The 19,917-nt window shown below is 42.6% G+C and overlaps 2 protein-coding genes across 12 annotated transcripts in view; one reads left to right on the top strand and one right to left on the bottom strand.

Annotated features, from left to right (window-relative positions):
* Positions 1-19,917, top strand: part of IDUA (iduronidase alpha-L-) — a 914,728-nt gene that overhangs the window by 143,679 nt on the left and 751,132 nt on the right. The gene's annotated exons all lie outside the window — the stretch shown is intronic.
* SLC26A1 (solute carrier family 26 member 1) overlaps positions 1-19,917 on the bottom strand; it is a 290,173-nt gene that overhangs the window by 7,482 nt on the left and 262,774 nt on the right. The gene's annotated exons all lie outside the window — the stretch shown is intronic.

The raw sequence follows: 19,917 nt of genomic DNA, 5'->3' as shown, positions 1-19,917 counted from the left end.
ATTTATAAATGAGAACAGGGAAAATGGGTTGTTTAGGAGTGTACAAGATTTGGGTTCAGAAGTATGTGCACAAGTTGCTCACATACATTACCAAACGTGTCCGTACACTTTTACACCTGCTATTTGACTTGCATAATTGAAATCACACTTGTCTTTTGTATTCAGTCTTTGAGTGGGGGGCTGGATCAACTGCTGGGGATTCTGGGTGAAGTGCTGCCTTTGCCCTCTCATTGATTTGACCTGCACTGTACCTTGAGTGCCATCTCTTTCCTTACCTCAGGCAGCTGTTTACCTTGAACCGCCCCTAATTTTTACATGTCATCTTTTTGCAGCAAGCACATCATAGTGTGCTATCCCTGCAATGAGTACACCCTCATTGTGCTAACTTCCCTTGCATGCAGGCACTACCCCTTTACAAAGTATATCATACCTTTCTTTATAACCAACATTCCATGTCAAGATGTTATGTATAACCGGCTAAATTTAGGACAGCCCTATGGCCCGACCAGAGTTAGTCACAGAAGGTAACTGGCTAACTCTGAATATTGGAGTTAGCCAGTTAACTAATGTGGCTAACTCCACTCCTCCCCAGAATGCCTCTTGCCTGCCCCTGGAACACCCCCATCCTTTCCGGCAAAATGTATTTATTTATTTATTTAAAATGCTTTTATTCTGCGACCTCCATAAAAAAGTTTGATGCAGATTACAATATAACAGTCATAAAACACATAAAGACAGACATATACTAACAAATTAAGAACATCACCAACATATAGGGGTACATTTTAAAAGAGAGCGCGCGCGTACTTTTGTTCGCACATCAGGCGCGAACAAAAGTACGCTGGATTTTATAAGATACGCACGCGCAAGAGGGTGCACATTTTTGCAACTTGCGCGCGCCGAGCCCTGTGCGCGCTGCCCGTTCCCTCCGAGGCCACTCTGAAATCGGAGCGGCCTCAGAGGGAACTTTCTTTCTACCCACCCCCCCGCACCTTCCCTTCCCTTACCTAACCCACCCCCCCAGCCCTATCTAGACCCCCCACATCTTTATCGGAAAAATTACTACTGCCTCCGGGCAGTAGTAACTTACACGCGCCGGTGCGGCAGGCCCCGACACAGGCCGCTGTGTCGGGGCACTCGGCCACGCCCATGGACCGCCCACACGCCCCGGACACGCCCCTATCCCTAACCGAGCGCGGTTAGGGATAGGGGCGTGTCGGGGGCGTGACCAGGGAGCGCCCTGGTCACGCCCCCAACCGCCCCTTTTTGCAAGCCCCAGGACATATGTGCGTCCCGGGGCTCGCTCGGCATGCGCAGGGGGGGGGTTGGGGTAGGTTTTCGGGGGGTACGCGCGTACCCCTTTGAAAATCTACCCCATATTGTCTCTTTAAAACATTTTAAAATGAGTCATCCCACTTCACCCAAATGCTGCCTCAAAAAAATACTGCCTTCAATGCCTTTCTAAAAACTTTAAAATCTGTCTCATTTGTGCTGGAAGTCTATTCCATTCATTTGGTGCAACAACAGAGAAAACATGCCCTCTGGTTTTAACCCATTTGAATTTTTTAACTGGGTGAACATCTAACAATTGTGAATTCTCAGATCTCAGTGCATGCACAGGACTATAACACACAATAAAATCTTGTAATATACAAGGGAAAAGATTATGCATAAGTTTGAAAACAATGGTTAACAACCTAAATCTGCCCCTCCACTTAACTGGGAACCAATGTAACTCTCTAAGAACAAGGGATGTATGATCTCTTTTTGAAATTCCCATTATAACTCAGGCAGCCGAATTTTGTACTGACTGCATCACATGCATCAACCTATCTGAAAACCCAATATAGAGTGTACTACAATAATCTAAATGGCTAAGTACAAGAGCTTGTCTTCATAACATGGCAAATCTGCTGCTTCAAAGACAAATGGGAGTCTAAAGATAAATCCTAAGCTCTTTATCTCTGATTGTATTGGAACTGAAAGAGAGTTGGAAAGCCAAATTTGGCTCTTATTCTTTAGCTCAATGTCCTTTCCTACCCATAGGATCTTTATTTTACTCATATTCAAAAATAGGCAGTGATTAACCAACCATACTAGCAACTGTTTAACAATTTCTTGTAATCTACTTTCAGGTATTTCACCCTTAGGTTTACATGAATGAAAAAATTGAATGTCATCTGCATATATAAAATATTTGACATTCAAAGACTGAAAAAACAACTCCTATGGGAGCCAAATAGAGATTAAAGAGTGTTGATGACAAAGCCGAACCTTGTGGCATGCCCCATTTAATTACATGCCTTGCTGAGTGTTGTGATCCAATTTGAACTCTTTGTTCACTTTCAGTCAGATATGATAGAAACCAGTTTAAAACGGTACCCCCCACACCCTTCGAATGCATAGTATTCAATAAAATATCATGATGATGGGTGTCAAAGACCGCAGACAAGTCCAGCTGGACCAAGATACCAGATCCACCTTGATCAAGAGAGCCCAATAAGGTATCCATAATGGTTAACAATAAATATTCAATCGAATGGTTCTTACGAAATCCAAACTGATATTCATCCAACAGCTGGTTATCACACATATATACATCTAATTGGTCCAGCACAACTTTTTCCAGGTTTTTCACATCAGTTGGCAAGTTTGAAATAGAGTGATAATTTATCAGCTAAGTAGCTGGCAGCTTGTCATCCTTCTTAATGGAGAACAAAAACACAATAGATGCCTCAGTCTTATTTCAGTATTTATTAGAACAGAGATGTGCTTAATGATTGCCTGACTCAGGCCGAGTTTCGCAGCTCGTTGGCCGCTGCCTCAGGGGCTTGAACACTTCAAATTCTAGGTGGAGCTTCACACAATAAGTTTCATCAGACGTACAGCAATTGTATGATCAATGTTTCGGGTGGTGTGATCAATGTTTCGGGTGGTGTGCCACATTATCAGCAAGGAGACAATACTTACTATACCCACAACATCTTCTCAGCTGGCAGTATAATCATCTACAAAATCTACAATGATCAACCAGCCAAACACGTACAAATCTCTCATTCCGATCATGATCTCCCCCACAACTCAGTTTTTAGGACACACATTATTCACCATCATCCTTTTCAATGCTCAATCGCTTACTAACAAAACGCTGATACTCAACGACCTTCTTCAAGATAACAACCCAGACTTCTGCGCCATAACAGAAACATGGCTCAAAACATCGGATATCGCCCTCTTAAACCAACTCCCTACCAAAACTACGACCTCTTCTCCATCCCAAGGCAAAAAAAAAGAGGCGGGGGTATCCTCCTGGCAGTAAAAAAATCTCTGAGATTTACCCATCATCCAATCAAATCACCAACCAAACTCGAAATAGGCCTTTTTAAATCTGAATATCTTCAAATTCTCTTAGTCTACGCCCCACCAAGCCTCCTAGAATTCAACTCCTCTTCTATCCTGGAAATCATTACTACTCACCTAAACTTGGACTCTCCAACCATTATCATGGGAGACTTCAATCTTCACGTGGACAAGTCCCCTCTCTCTTCTAACTGCGAAACATTTCTTACAGCCATGACAGCCTTAGGTTTCAAACAACAAATTAACAAACCCACACACAAAGCGGGTCACACGCTGGACCTTCTCTTTACCAATTCCGGCATCTCACTCCCAGAACATCCCGAGTGCAAAAAGGTCCCATGGTCAGATCATACATTAATCTCCACCGCATTCTCTCTATTAAAACCAAGCTACAATAATCCCCCACCTCAACCATTTCTATACAGGAAAACATGCCCCTCGGATCTCCTCGCCAAGCATCTAGCCCCAGATCTTTCACTCTTAGACGTTTCCACTCCCAACTCAGCAGTCCAATCCTGGTCGAAAATAACAGAATCAGCAGCCAACACACTATGTCCCCTAACACCAAAAAATCTCAAACATAATGCACCTAAGAGTCAACCATGGTTCAACGAAGATCTGCGAAAACTCAAATTGACTTTACGACAGAAGGAAAAAAAATGGAGAAAAACCCCTTCACCTACTTCTCTTCAGGAATATAAACGCACCCTCCACTTCTACAAAAACAGCACATTAAAAACAAAAAGAGACTATTACGCCCGCAAGATTCACCACCTCATTTTTGACTCGAAAGCTTTATTCAATTACGTGTCCAGCCTCACAAAAGCCATCACTCCAGCAATCCCAGAGGACCTAGCACAAACTAAAGCAGACGAATTGGCTCTCTACTTCAATAGAAAAATATCCGACCTCCTGAATAAGCTGACTCCAAATGCAAGTGGACCTTCCAATACTTCATATGTTCATCCAAACAAAGACATCACTCTCAACACTTTCGAACCCATCACTACCGATGACATCCGAACGATCTTGAAAAAAATGAAACCATCATCACACCCCTTCGACCAAATCCCTACCAAAATACTCTTACTTATCCCGGATACCATTTCTAAATCTCTAGCCGACATTATAAATTGCTCCCTAGCACAGGGTTTCTACCCAGATGACCTTAAAACAGCTTCAATCAAGCCTCTACTCAAAAAACCAAACCTGAACACCAATGATCCCGGCAACTTCCGCCCCATCTCTAACCTCCCATTCATATCAAAAATTATGGAAAAACTAGTTAACACACAGTTATCCAACTACCTGGAGGATCACCAAATACTATCGCCCAATCAATTTGGATTCCGCAAAGCAGCAAGCATGGAAACACTATTGCTCTCTCTTACAGACTTCCTCCTAGCCGGCATCGATAAAGGTCACGCATACCTTCTAATTCTCCTAGACTTCTCGGCGGCATTCGATACGGTTAACCATCACATCCTACTAAACCAACTGGCAAACATCGGAGTTTCAGGCACTGCACGGACCTGGTTCAAAACCTTCTTGGAGAACAGAGGATACAAGGTTAAAATCCACAATAAAGAATCTCAATACCATCTGTCTTCACAAGGGGTGCCACAGGGTTCCTCCCTTTCTCCAACCCTTTTTAATATTTACCTTCTCCCACTCTGCCACCTTCTTACTAAACTAAAATTAAAACACTTCCTATTCGCAGACGACGTGCAGATCGTTATCCCCATAAATAAATCCATTACAAACACATTAGAATTCTGGGAGAGCTGCCTAACGGAGATCAAACACCTCCTCAACAGTCTGAACCTGATTCTCAACGCTTCAAAAACAGAATTCCTCATCATAGCCCATGACAATAACAAGATCACCTCAAATCCACCAGCCAACCTGCAAACCACAAACGTAAGAGATCTAGGAGTTATCCTCGACAACCGCCTAACCCTAAAACCATTCATTAACCAAACGACCAAGGACTGTTTTTACAAATTATACATCCTCAAAAGAATCAGACCGCTCTTCCATTCCCGCGACTTCAGAACAATTTTACAATCAATTATATTTTCTAAGCTGGACTATTGTAATTCCATTCTACAAGGCCTTCCAGCTTCTCATACAAAACCGCTACAGATGGTGCAGAACACAGCTGCCAGAATTCTGACCAACTCCAGGAGATTCGACCACATCACCCCGATCCTGAAAGCCCTTCACTGGCTACCTATTCAATACAGAATTATGTATAAGTCCATAACTTCCATCTTCAAAGTCATCCATCATCTCGCACCATTAAATCTACAAATCCCCCTGGAAAAACACTCCACAGTCAGACCAACCAGGAATTGCTATAAAGAAGCATTAAAGGTTCCTCACGCCAAAGCCTTCAAACACAAATCACTTGAAGACAGAGCACCATCAACAGCAGGACCACGCTTATGGAACTCTATCCCATCCGAGCTGCGCCAGGAAACATGCTTACTAACTTTTAGAAAAAGACTAAAAACCTGGCTTTTTAGAAAAGCCTTTCCGATCTTAGATTAACCCATGTTAATATTATCCCTTAATTACTTTTTCAGAGTTCACATCATCTCATAACTCCATTATAAAGACTTAATCATCCACCACCTACTCCAGACCAGGACTGCTCCCAGTCCGGGTCTTTAAGTTACATATTTTGTAATGATCCATTGTAAATGTATTTTTATTAATTGTTATACTCTCTTCTTCTTCTTCTTCCCACTCTCCCAGTTGTATAATTCCTTGTTCATTGTAACTGTATTTTCTGCACCAGTTAGTTGTTCCAGTTCTATGTTTAATGCACAAACTGTTCAATGTAAACCGGTTTGATGTGACCCCTGGTCGTGAAAGCCGGTATAGAAAATAGCTAAATAAATAAAAAAAATAAAAAAATAATAAATACTGAAATAAGACTGAGGCATCTATTGTGTTTTTGTTCTCCTGACGGCTATCATAGATCGCCTACCTCTTTGTTTTCTTGGACCATCCTTCTTAATGGGCCTAACTGTGGTCTGCTTCCAAGCTTTTGGAAGGATACCATCACTTAAAGATCTATTAATCATTTTTTTCAGGACCCCAAAATTCACCTACCACAATTTTTTTATAATTTGAAAGGGACAGGGATCCAATATTGAATAAGTGGACTTCTAGAATTTAGCCGAATGTGGCTGAATATAGCTAGATAAGTGATTTAAATGGCTAGCTATTATGTTATCTGTCTAAATGGCTTTTGAATATGGACCTCATTATTGCTTTTCAAGGACCATATCTATCCCTTGGTACACTGATAGTCCACCTATCCCTAGATATTCTTACTAGAATGCAGGAAAAATTAGCCTTTCAAGCTTTGCACAGCTCATTTCATTTGGGCTGCTCCTGCTGATTCCCCACATTTTTCTCAGCACTCTAGCCTGGACCTATTTATTTATTTATTTAATACTTTTTATATACCGACTTTTCATGCAAGCATATCAAATCGATTGTTATTATCTCCAGATTTTTCCACTTGTTCCTATTGTTTACCTGCCTCTCAGCTGCCTGGGCTATCCAGAATTCCCTTCAGTCTTTTTGGAGTCTGCTTTGATTATCCTTGCTACCACTATATGTCACTGGCCCCTGTATAACCTATTGATAATTCTCTGTATAACCCCACTTTGGTATACAATCCTAGTACGGGTGAGGCCACTACTTTTCTTCCTTCCCAGGATGTAGATTCAATAGACTTGGGGATGAAAGAAGTCCTCTTGGTTCTCCCTGACTTCCTTTAGTGATGCAATAATTAAGGTAATGGTATGTGCTGGGATGCCAAGTAAAGACAGCGTCACTGTGTTACAGTCTAAAATTAATTCTTTACTGAAGATAATATTTGTGATCTACAGCAACACAATGAAATAATTTGTTACAATGTTCTCCCAAATCTGTGCAGGAATATTTTAAGCCAGCCAAGGGAATTCGAACCATCCAGGGCTTGGAAAAATAGGTTCCTCAGTTGGGCAGAATGTTAGTAATTATTAGGAAGGGAATGGTGAATAAAACGGAAAAAGTCATAATTCCTCTGTATTGCTCCATGGTGAGACCACATCTTGAATGCTGTGTACAATTCTGGTTGCCGCACCCCAAAAAAGATATAGTTGCGATGGAGAAGGTACAGAGAAGGGCGACCAAAATGATAAAGGGGATGGAACAGCTCCCCTATGAGGAAAGACTAAAGAGGTTTAGGTCTGTTCAGCTTGGAGAAGAGATGGCTGAGGGGGGATATGATGGAGTCTTTAAAATCATGAGAGGTCTAGAACAGATAAATGTGAATCAGTTATTTACTCTTTCGGATAACAGAAGGACTAGGGGCACTTCATGAAGTTAGCATGTAGCACGTTTAAAACTAATTGGAGAAAATTCTTTTTCACTCAACGCACAATTAAACTGGAATTTGTTGCCAGAGGATGTGGTTAGTGCAGTTAGTGTAGCTGGGTTTAAAAAAGGTTTGGATAAGTTCTTGGAGAAGTCCATTACCTGCTATTAATCAAGTTGACTTAGAAAATAACCACTGCTATTACTAGCATCAGTAGCATGGCATCTACTAGTTTTTGGGTACTTGCCAGGTAATTGTAGCCTGGATTGGCCACTGTTGGAAACATGATGCTGGGCTTGATGGACCCTTGGTCTGACCCAGTATGGTAATTTCTTATGTTCCTTTTAATGTGCAGAAACACCCCTTCCAACTGGCAAGAATACTCTATTTCTGTCACTGCATAGAAATATAAATCTCTTTCTCTCCCCAGGGTTGATTGAAGCACCTGATGGGTGGCTTCACTGATGTTAGGCTTTGCCTTTTACTCACAGTTAATTGATTAAACCCTTCTTTGATCTTCCTGCAGTATTCAGATCTCTTCTTCAAATCCCTCTTGTGAGGGATCCCTTGGAGTAGGATTTTCTGTGCTCCAATTCAGGCAGGAAGAGGCAGTCAAAACTTCCTCCTGGATGGTGAACTTAATCTTCTTAAAAAACCGAAGATAGAACATGGAATGTTTCCTCACAGCAGATCACTGATATGCCTGACCTTACCAAGGATAAAAGGGGGGTAGTTCTTTCCTAACCTGCACAGCCCCAGACCCAGGGTTCCCCATTCCCAGGCAGTGTACAGGCTCCAGTAAGGCCCCTAATACTTAAAGGTTAAAGTCCAAAAAATGCACTCAGAGAGAATCTCCCACCAGACAATTGGCTGCGGAGAAATCCTCCTGACCCTGGCCAGGACTACCAATCAAGATTTGCTTGGCTAAACTGATTAAAATAACAGAAGCTAAACTCCTCTCTACCTCTGAACACTGTTCACAACTCAATCAGACTGATGCAATTCCACTTGCTGCAGCCAGTGCATGGCTCAATACGCGATTGGCCGCACATTTTGGAAGCACGTTCATAACCCTCAATGCGAAATGTGGATTAGCTTGTCCAAATCACATGTCCAATCGAGTGCATAGCTAATAGTGCTCATCACATGTAAAATATAAGTAGATGAGGCTATTGGCTAATCTCCATGATGTAAACATTTTCTTGCGTGGCTAATGCACCCTTGTAACATGGAAAATTTTACACCAGCCCAGGGCAGGTGTAGGTCTGTCGCACTCAAGGGCTCATTGTAAAAAAAACAAAATTCCTACTTTCTGTGATCCCTCCTACTAGTAGGAGGGACCACAGAAAGCGGAATCAGGTAAAAAAAAAAAAATGTGCGCAAAAATATTTCTGGGCATCCAATATACACCCACAATATAAATGGTCCAAGTTGTCTATATTGTGGGTGTATATTGTGCCGGTAGCAGGAAAAAACGCTCGTATTGAGCATCCATTTGCTAACCCACATTGACAGCCACCTTTCCTGGGCACCCGATGCCAAGGAGGCACTAGAGATGCACATTTTTCCCTAATTCCTCTTTTTTACCGCAGAAGCTAATTTTAATATTAAATCAGGCACCCGGGAGAGGTGGACCAGCACACATTAGGAGAGCAGGTACTCAATCATGAGCACCTGTTTTATACATGCCAATATTGCATCAGCCTGTAAGACTGCCTCCCAAGCTGTAGCAAGGGCGCAGCTATATCATTCCAGACTCCATAGAAGGAGTGTCTGCATTTGAATGGATCTTCCCATTATGCATCCTATTCTAGCTAGTGAACTGATTATTAAACACCCAGGATTTAGTGGTAACCCAATAAGATGCCCTGGTTACACCTGGAACACACAGCTGAGAGCCAGCCACTTGCTTGGAATAAAGTTGCAGTAAGAAGAAACTTTATTCCAAGCATCAGTGTTGACGTCATACTTAGAGTTTTCAGTTCCTTTCCTGAGACACCAGCAGGATCACCCCAGTAGGATACATTGGTAGCACTCAAAGGCCATATAAAATCTGCTTCCCAACAGTATCTTTGCATATTCAACATTTCTAAGCAGAGGCTGTGGCATCTCTTCCTCAGGATATAGTCATAGTCACCTGCAGGCCAACAATATTCCCCAGGGCTGTGTAAAACCTACTTCCCAACTGTACCTTTGCAGATGCAAATCTCTAACCAAAGGCTGCGGGCATTTCTGCATCTGGGTCTAGGTGAACCCTCTCTCATGGCTCCCCATCTGGCTTCCTTTTTCTGTCTGCCTGAAAGGCAGTGCTCTCTCCTTTAAGAAACACACTGATTCTTTGCAGCAGCTCTCTGTAATTAGCCTCAGCTGTATTTTCCAATTATTACCACACCTTTTTGTGGTTACTGTCTTCATCCTAAATGGTTCTTTGCCAAGGATCTCCCAAATAAATTTCCCAGCAGCCCTGTGCTTCCTGTTGTTTCTGGCTTTACAATCCCCTAGTCCAGCGCTTCTCAATTGGTGTGTCGCCAAGCACCGGCAGGTGTGTCGCTTGCTCCCGGTCTCTCTTGCTGCTCTTCCTTCCCTGCTGCCGTTGCCGCCGGGCTATCAGCACGTTCAAGCCCAGTGGGAACGGCAGCGGTGTAAGAAGAAGCTGTGGCACCTGCGGCTGGCCTTTTCTTCTTCCCGCGCCTGTGCCGCCCCCCCCCCCCCCCCCCGGTGACCCAGAACAGGAAGTGAGACGCGGTGCGCGGGAAGGAGAAAGAGCCGTGCCGCATGGGCAAGTAGCAGCGGTGGCAGCAGCAGCATCGGCCCCTGAGCAATCGAAACAGCCGTGATCGGGAAAGGAGACAGCAGCATGACCCTCCCGCGGCCGATGGGATTCTTCTTTCTTGGCCTGCGGGGGCTGGGGAGGAGGCTGCTGCAGCTACCATTTGTGCTCGGGGGGGGGGGGGGGGGGGGAAGAGGAAGTGAGTGAGAGAAAGAGAGAGAAGCAGCCAGCCAGCCTGTTTGTAAGTGAGATAATGTATTTGATTGAGAGCATGTGTGTGATTGAGAGAAACTGGTCAGAGAGCTGATGTGTGTGTATATGTGAGAGACAGTGAAAGTGACTGCTCAGGGAGATGACTAATGTGTATGTGAGAGTGTGAGACATTAGTCAGGGAGGTGACTGATGTGTGTGTGTGTGTGAGAGAGAAAAAGCATGGAAGTGAGAAATCTAGGTATGTGAGAAAGCATGGGAGTAAGAAGCCTGGTGTTGTGGGTGTGTGTGTGAAAGAAAGCATGGGAGTGAGAAACCTGATTATGTGATAGAGAGCATGGGAGTGGGAAGCCTGTGTGTATGTGCAAGCATGAGAGAGAGACTGGTTGGTAAGGTGACAGTGTGTGTGTGAGAGAAAGAGATTGGTGTGTGTGAATGTGAGAGAAAGAATGTGATTCAGGGAATGAGAAGCCTGTGCACGTGGAGAGCGAGCATGGAAATGAGAGAGAGAGTGGTGTATGTGTGTGTAACAGAGAGAAAGTGATTATGGGAATGAGAATCCTGTGCATGTGAAGAGAGAGCATGGGAGTGAGAAACCTGGGTATGTGTGAGACACAGCATGGGAGTGAGAAGCCTGTATATCTGAAAGAGAACATGGGAGTGGGAAGCCTGTGTGTGTGTGTGTGTGTGTGTATGTATGCATGAGAGAGATCAGGTGACTGGTGTGTGTTTGTGTGTGTGTGTGTGAGAGAAAGAAAGTGATTATGGGAATGAGAAGCCTGTGCATGTGGAGAAAACAAACATGGGAGTGAGAGACTGGTGAGTGTGTGTGAGACAGAGAAAGTGATTATGAGAGTGAGAAGCCCATATATGTAAGTAGAACACGGGCGTGGGAAGCCTGTGTGTGTGTATGGCATGAGAGAAACTGTTCAGGAAGGTGAATGGTGTGTGTGTCAAAGACTGTTTGGGAGATGATTGGTATGTGAGAGACAGAAACTGGTCATGGGGGCATGACTGGTATGGTGTGTGTGAGAGACATGGGCCCTAAGGAAGAGGACCATAAGTATAGAGCTTAGCCACTACCGCTACTTCTGGTGTGTGCTACGGCCTGCATGGAAGAGGAGTAGGAGAGCTACTGGAGGGGGTAAGTAAAGGTGGCTTTTTAAGTTTATTTTTTTGGATTGACTGCCATTTAAATTATTTAATATTATGTCATGTCTGCTTTTTTGAAATATTTTATTGGTGTTTGGAGAACTTGTAATAGTTTTTATGAGTTTTTAATTGTTGGATGTTATTCTGTTCATAGCTGTTTTGTAACATTTATTCTGCTTATTAGTATAGTTTTACAATTATTTCTGTGTGGGGATCTATAGCTGCTTGCTAGTTCTGTTTTCTTAATAAGAGGTGTATTGGTTTTTAGGGCCTGATTTTAATATTTGTAGTATTGCCTTTTCATAGATAGGGTTGCTCCTGTTTGAGTGCATTCCATAATACAGGTGTAACTGTGTGCGGATTAGTTTATGTGCATTACTACAGATCCTGGGAGTATGTTAAGTCGGTTCTGTGTCTGTTACCGAGATGAGATATTTTACTAGCATGTAAGCATTTGTATCAGTCTTATTTGTTGTGTTTTCTCAAGAGGACATGCATTGGTGGTAAACTGCTGTCTTTTCATAAGTAGGGCTATTGAGCCTGGAAGTAGAAGGAATTTGAGTTGCTGTTACTGAGATGACACCAGAACAAGAATATCTTTTTTGTAGGATGAGTTGTATGGGGAATGTAGTAATTCTGCTTTACATCCATTATTGTGGGTCAGGGGGGTTCCCATGGATGCAAACTGTACTTTTACATCTAGCCCCATGACTATCATGGGTCACTGTGCCATGCATGTGAGAACCATCTGTCAGGTGTGTCCCGACAGAACAAAGGTTGAGAACCACTGCCCTAATCAACTCTTGTTCATGTTTTCTTTTGGCCGTAAGGCAGTGTTCTTCCTTTAGTGCTCCCTATATCTTCTGGACAATCTAACTGTTCTGTCTCTTCAAGCTCCTCCTGCCCCTGGTTCATCAAAATGTGTAAAGACAAGTTTGCTAATGCCTGCACATAATATATCACTTAGAAAATAGCAACTTGTGCTTCTGAACTCTGCCCCAGAAGGCCCCTAAAACCCTCCTTTGTTCCATGTTCACATTTATGTGTGATACTGCAAGTATGCACATAATCTCAAGGCTTATAAAATAAGATAGAAAGCATATTTGCTACTTATGCGCATATATGCTAATTTTTTATACACAAACCCCAAGTATCTCTTTGAAAATTACCTCCATTATGCATATAAAAATATGTACGTACTAAGATATGTGCATACTTTTGGTGCAAATGTATGTGGTAGTTTATAAACTCTGCAACTACTGGCACACAGTTTATAAAATACTAGCATAAATCTCTGTGGGCTCACTTCCGTGCACGTTTGGTGATTTATGCAGAGTTTTTATTAAGTGCAGACACTGTTTAAAAATATCATCTTGGAAGTTCAGACAAAATACATGTTGTCTGAACATATTGTCTATTGTTAATTTATTGTCTGTACATATTGTCTATTGTTAATTTATTTTCTTCAAATGTTCCTATCAAATTTCTCTCTTTCCCTATCCTTCCTACTGCTGTCCTCTCTCCTCCTTCATTACTGCTCCCCCCTTCCCTTCCCTGTTTATTGTATTTCTCTCTCTTGTTATTTTGTTACAATGTAAACCGGCATGATGTTCCGACGAATGTCGGTATATAAAAATCAACAAATAAAAATAATTAAATTAATTAAAAAAAAATCTTTATCTTCTTTATTTAAAGCTTATATACCACCATCTACCAATTCCCAAAGCGGTTCACAAAACCTCACTTTTTAACCATACTAACAGTTGTTTGGCCTTCGTTCTGCCTTTGTTAATGCATAGAATAGGAAGCAATGTGCTTGCAAACTATACAAAAAATAGGAAACAGAGAGTAGGATTAACTGGTCACTTTTCTCAGTGGAGGAAGATAAATAGTGAGTGCCCCAGGGATCTATACTGAGAGTGGTACTTCTTAATACATTTATATGTTTATGCTCATTTCTATTTCCTATTTACTAAAATTTATTTCTACAGTCTTTGCACAGAAAAAGGTTCGAAGCAGATTACATGATAAAACATGCACAGTAAAACAAGCAAACATAATCATGACAAGGCAGGGCACAAAAACCTGCTAATCATTTATAGCAGACTGATAAGGCATAGGCATAAAATCTGCTCTAGTGCTGGCAATCCTCTGGAAAATTCTTCAGTAGCAATGAGAGGAAAGGTTAATGTACAGAAGTTAAGCCAGCTGGCTCCTAATTGTATACTTGTTTATAGAAAAAGCTTTTTAAGGCCTTTTAAAATGTATTATGACATTCATTAGTCTGGATCTGGCATTGTAAAGAGTTCCATAAGTTTGGACTTGCAATCGCGAAAGCTCTGTCCCTTGTGAAAACTAAATGCACACGTTTTACAGAGGGGACTTCTAGCAAACCTTTACTCTCAAATCTTAATGTTTAAGCAAGTTTATAAACCCTCAAAACTGTGCTTACCTGGCAATCAGAGTCACCCTGAATGATTCAATGTATAAAAGTAGATAACTTATACTGGATTCTATATTTAATAGGTAACTAATATAAGGAATATAAAACAGGGATATATGATTACGCATTGAGGTGCCCACAAGAGTACAAGCAGCAATGTTCTGAACAAGTTGTAAAGGATGTGAGGCCTTTGCTGGAAGCCCAGTGTAAAGCCATTTCAATAGTCTAAATCAGTTAGTACCAAAACCTGTAAGACAGTGCAAAAATTGTATGGCTTCAACAATGGACAGAACCTCTTAACCATATGTAATTTATAGAAGGATGATCTCACAACAGTCTTAGTACCTGATTCACTAAGGTTTATTCCCATAGATACAAAATGGGAGAAAAGCCTTAATGAATCTGGCCCTTAATGTGCAGTATAAATGATAAATTAGAGTTTACAACTATCCCCAAGTTTTGAACATGTTGACTAATTATATTATAATTGTTAAACTCAAATGAGGATTGAACATTACGCAGTGAGAATTTGCTAAGAATGAAGAGTTTAGTTTTGACAACATTCAACAAAGAGAGGAAGAACAGAAGCCTGTTTAAGGGAATAGGGAAGGATCCGGGAAGTCAAAGACAAAATCACAATGTCTAGTGATTGATCCACTGACATCATCTTTCAAAATCTTGATAAGAGCAGTGGGGCAGGGATTTAAGTGGCATGAAGATGTATTCCTTTTTACTAGTATTTGGACAATTTCTGTTTTAGATGTCAATTCAAATGAATCTCAGATTGTATCAGCTTGAATTCCATGACTCTACAGCTGAATCAATATTGACCTTCTCTAATTTGGATAAATGAGGAATCAAAATTTCCTTAAGAATTTCATGGTCAATATGTCCATGTCTAATAGAGGGATGGTTCGACCTATTAAGGACACATTGTTTTGGGCCAGTTGACCCCATGATCTTAAGTAAATAATGGTCTGACCAAGGGATCCTCTGGTTATTCATTTGAATAGAATTTTGGATGAAGAAGCCATCATTCACAAATAACAAGAACATAAGATATGCCATAGTGGGTCAGACCAAGGGTCCATCAAGCCCAGTATCCTGTTTCCAGCATTGGCCAATCCAGGTCACAAGTACCTAGCCAGTACCCAAACATTAAAAAGATTCCAAACTATTAAAGCAGTGGCTATTCTTTATTGATTAGTAGCAGTATATTGACTTCCCCAGCAGGAACTTATCCAAACCTTTTTTAAACCCAGCTACACTAACTGCACTAACTACATCCTCTGGCAATGAATTCCAGAGCTTAATTGTGCATTGAGTAAAAAAGAATTTTCTCCGATTTGTTTTAAATGAGCTACTTGTTAACATCATGGAGTGCTCCCTAGTCCTTCTGTTATCTGAAAGGGTAAATAACTGATTCACATTTACGTGTTCAAGTCCTTTCATTATTTTGTATAACTCTATCATAACCCCCTTAGCCATCTCTTCTCAAAACTGAACAGCTTTAACCTCTTTAGCCTTTCCTCATAGGGGAGCCGTTCCATGTCCTTTATTATTTTGGTCGCCCTTCTCTGTACTTTCTCCACTGCAACTATATATTCTTTGACATGCAGCGATTGACAATTGACATAGAATTCAAGGTGCAGTCTCACAATGGAATGATGCAGAGGCATTATGACATCCACCGTTTAATTCACCATTCCCTTCCTAACATTCTGTTTGACTCCCACAGCACACTGATATGATGATTTCAATGTTTTATCCACTATGATGCCTAGATCTCTTTCCTGGGTAGTAGCTCCTAATATGGAACCTAACTTTGGGGGTCATTTATCAAAATGCGATAAGGTGTTTTCGCATGCGTTAAGGGCTTATCGCATGCGAAAAGCCCCGTTAACGCATGCGACAGGCCCTTACCGCATGCGAAAACGTGTTTAACGCATGCGATAGCACCATATCGTATGGTGCGATGCAAATTCAGAAAATAGGAGGAGTTAGGAGCAGAGAGTGGGCTGAGTTACCCTGTCTGCGAAGAGCTATCGCACAGCCACAACGCTGATTTTAACAACACCTCTTTGAATTGCGGTAGGCTGTGCGATAGCTGCGGTAAGGTTTCATTGCCTTTTGTGATGTCTCCTGTAAGGCTTATTTGAGGGGAGGGAGAGAGAGAGACTGGCCATAATGTCATCCCCATAGGTAGGTATTTGTATCCCTATGGTAGGCCCACCTAGTAACGCGAGGTAGGGTTTAGGTATGAGTGTAGGGGGTTAGGGGCCACTTTGACATTCTATGTGACACATAGGAACAGAACAGTGGTCTCTTGTGAAGATTTGATGACTTCGGAGTGAGGAAACTCACTCCAAGATGAGATTTGGGCAATGTTCTCTCCACCTAGCTTGATGGACTCACATCAAGCTAGGTGGAGAGAACATTGCCCAAATCTCATCTTGGAGTGAGTTTCCTCACTCCGAAGGCCATCAAATCTTCACTGTTCTGTTCGTATGTGTCACGTAGAATGTCAAAGTGGCCCCTAACCCCCATCACTCATACCTAAACCTCACCTCGAGTTACTAGGTGGGCCTACCATAGGGATACAAATACCTACCTATAGGGATGACATTATGGCCAGTCTCTCTCTCTCTCTCTGTCCACCCAGTGGTCATATGCAGGTAATACACAGGTCTGAAAACCTATTGCAAATTCTGATAATGTTATCGCAATGTGCACTAACTTAGCTCTTTGCATAGGTAATTAGCGCAAATTGCAATAAACTGAATTTTTGCATAAACCACGCCCCTTTTGCAATCGCATGCGGTACTTACCGCATTTTGATAAATCTAGGCCTTTGTGTACGACAGCAAGTTATTTTTCCTTATATGCATCACTTTGCACTTGACCACATTAAATTTCATCTGCCATTTGGATGCCCAATCTTCTAGTTTCACAAGGTCCTCCTGCAATTTATCCCAATGTGCTTGTGATTTAACTACTCTGAACAATTTTGTGTCATCTGCAAATTTGATTATCTCACTCGTCGAATTTCTTTCCAGATCATTTATAAATATATTGAAAAGTAAGGGTCCCGATACAGATCCCTGAGGCACTCCACTGTCCACTCCCTTCCACTGAGAAAATTGTCCATTTAATCCTACTTTCTGTTTCCTGTCTTTTAGCCAGTTTGCAATCCACGAAAGGACATCGCCACCTATCCCATGACTTTTTACTTTTCCTAGAAGCATCTCATGAGGAACTTTGTCAAACGCCTTCTGAAAATCCAAGTATACTACATCTACCGGTTCACCTTTATCCACATGTTTATTAACTCCTTCAAAAAAGTGAAGCAGATTTGTGAGGCAAGACTTGCCTTGGGTAAAGCCATGCTGACTTTGTTCCATTAAACCATGTCTTTCTATATGTTCTGTGATTTTGATGTTTAGAACACTTTCCACTATTTTCCCTGGCACTAAAGTCAGGCTAACCGGTCTGTAGTTTCCCGGATCGCCCCTGGAGCCCTTTTTAAATATTGGGGTTATATTTGCTATCCTCCAGTCTTCAGGTACAATGGATGATTTTAATGATAGGTTACAAATTTTTACTAATAGGTCTGAAATTTCATTTTTTAGTTCCTTCAGAACTCTGGGGTGTATACCATCCGGTCCAGGTTATTTACTACTCTTCAGTTTGTCAATCAGGCCTACCACATCGTCTAGGTTCACCGTGATTTGATTCAGTCCATCTGAATCAATACCCATGAAAACCTTCTCCATTACGGGTACCTCCCCAACATCCTCTTCAGTAAACACCGAAGCAAAGAAATCATGTAATTTTTCCGCGATGACCTTATCTTCTCTAAGTGCCCCTTTAACCCCTCGATCATCTAATGGTCCAACTGACTCCCTCACAGGCTTTCTGCTTCGGATATATTTTAAAAAGTTTTTACTGTGAGTTTTTGCCTCTACAGCCAACTTCTTTTCAAATTGTCTGTTAGCCTGTCTTATCAATGTCCTACATTTAACTTGCCAACGTTTATGCATTATCCTATTTTCTTCTGTTGGTTCCTTCTTCCAATTTTTGAATGAAGATCTTTTGGCTAAAATAGCTTCTTTCACCTCCCCTTTTAACCATGCCGGTAATCGTTTTGCCTTCTTTCCACCTTTCTTAATGTGTGGAATACATGTAGACTGTGCTTCTAGAATGGTATTTTTTAACAATGACCACACCTCTTGGACATGTTCTACTTTTGTAGTTACTCCTTTCAGTTTTTTTCTAACAATTTTTCTCATTTTATCAAAGTTTCCCTTTTGAAAGTTTAGCACGAGAGCCTTGGATTTGCACACTGTTCCTCTTCCAGTCTTTAAATCAAATTTGATCATATTATGATCACTATTGCCAAGCGGCCCCACCACCATTACCTCTCTCACCAAGTCCTGTGCTCCACTGAGAATTAGATCTAAAATTGCTCCCTCTCTCGTCGGTTCCTGAACCAATTGCTCCATAAAGCTATCATTTATTCCATCCAGGAACGTTGTTAGGACCTGGAGCGTGGACCCTTGTTCTGAGGTAGAGTCTCTGCTGCTGTGAAGGAGGAAAACCCTCGTTCGTCTCTACCATCAGATGGCGAGGCCTGTTGAAGACGTAGAGTGACCTTCACCCTGGAAGCACGTGATCCCCCCAGGAGGAGCCCGTAGGGACACGGCCGCTGGGACTTAGGCGACTCCCTGAAGATGGTCTGGATGCAGGCGCCTCCTGCAGGTCGTGGGTTCCAGAAGGCTGGCGCCTCCAGCAGGTCATAGGTAGTCTCTATAGAGAAGTTGAAGAAAATCCAAAAGCCAGTCCAGGGGTTGGTGTCCAGAGAGCGGTCCAAAGCCAAACCAGAGGTCAGAGTCCAAAGCGTGGTCCAAAGCCAGTCCAGGGGTCGGTGTCCAGAGAGCGGTCCAAAGCCAAACCAGAGGTCGGAGTCCAAAGCGCGGTCCAAAGCCAGTCCAGGGGTCGGTGTCCAGAAGAATCAATCCAGCAAGGAGGGCAAAGCAGAAGCGGGACGAAGAACCAGGATACCAGGAACACAGGAACCAAGCGAAGACCTCAATACCAAGGCAAGGTCTGGCTCTCAGACCTTGCCTTAAATGCAGGAGCCAGGAGGTGGAGTCCCAGGGTGAGCCATGACCATATCCGGTCATGGCTCCTTTAAATCTAGCTTCAGCCGCGCGTGCGGCTCCTAGAGAGCTGAGGGGGAGGAGTTAGACCGCCGAGCATCAGGCGGCCATGCGGGACAGCAGCAGCCCCTGCGAACACCTGAACCGGACCTTCCTGCACCGCGGGAGCTTCCAGCGCTCCCGGTGAGTATCTGGTGTGTCATGACCGCCGACCTGACTCTGACTGTGGCCTGCCGTGGCCGGTGGCCATGACGCCCGGTCGCGGGGCTCCGCGGCTGGGGTTCCTAACAGTACCCCCTCCTTTAGGCCTCCCCCGAGAAGGCTTGGGTTTACCAGGATGGGCAACATGAAAGTTGCCCATCCTGGTAAAGTTCGTGAGAAGAGACTTATCCAGTATATTCTTAGCAGGCTCCCAAGAATTCTCCTCCGGTCCAAATCCTTCCCA

The sequence above is a fragment of the Rhinatrema bivittatum genome, chromosome 1 (genome assembly GCF_901001135.1).
Source record: "Rhinatrema bivittatum chromosome 1, aRhiBiv1.1, whole genome shotgun sequence".
NCBI classification, from domain to species: domain Eukaryota; kingdom Metazoa; phylum Chordata; class Amphibia; order Gymnophiona; family Rhinatrematidae; genus Rhinatrema; species Rhinatrema bivittatum.
Note: the sequence above shows the minus strand (reverse complement) of the source record. Positions and strands in the feature narration are given on the sequence as shown.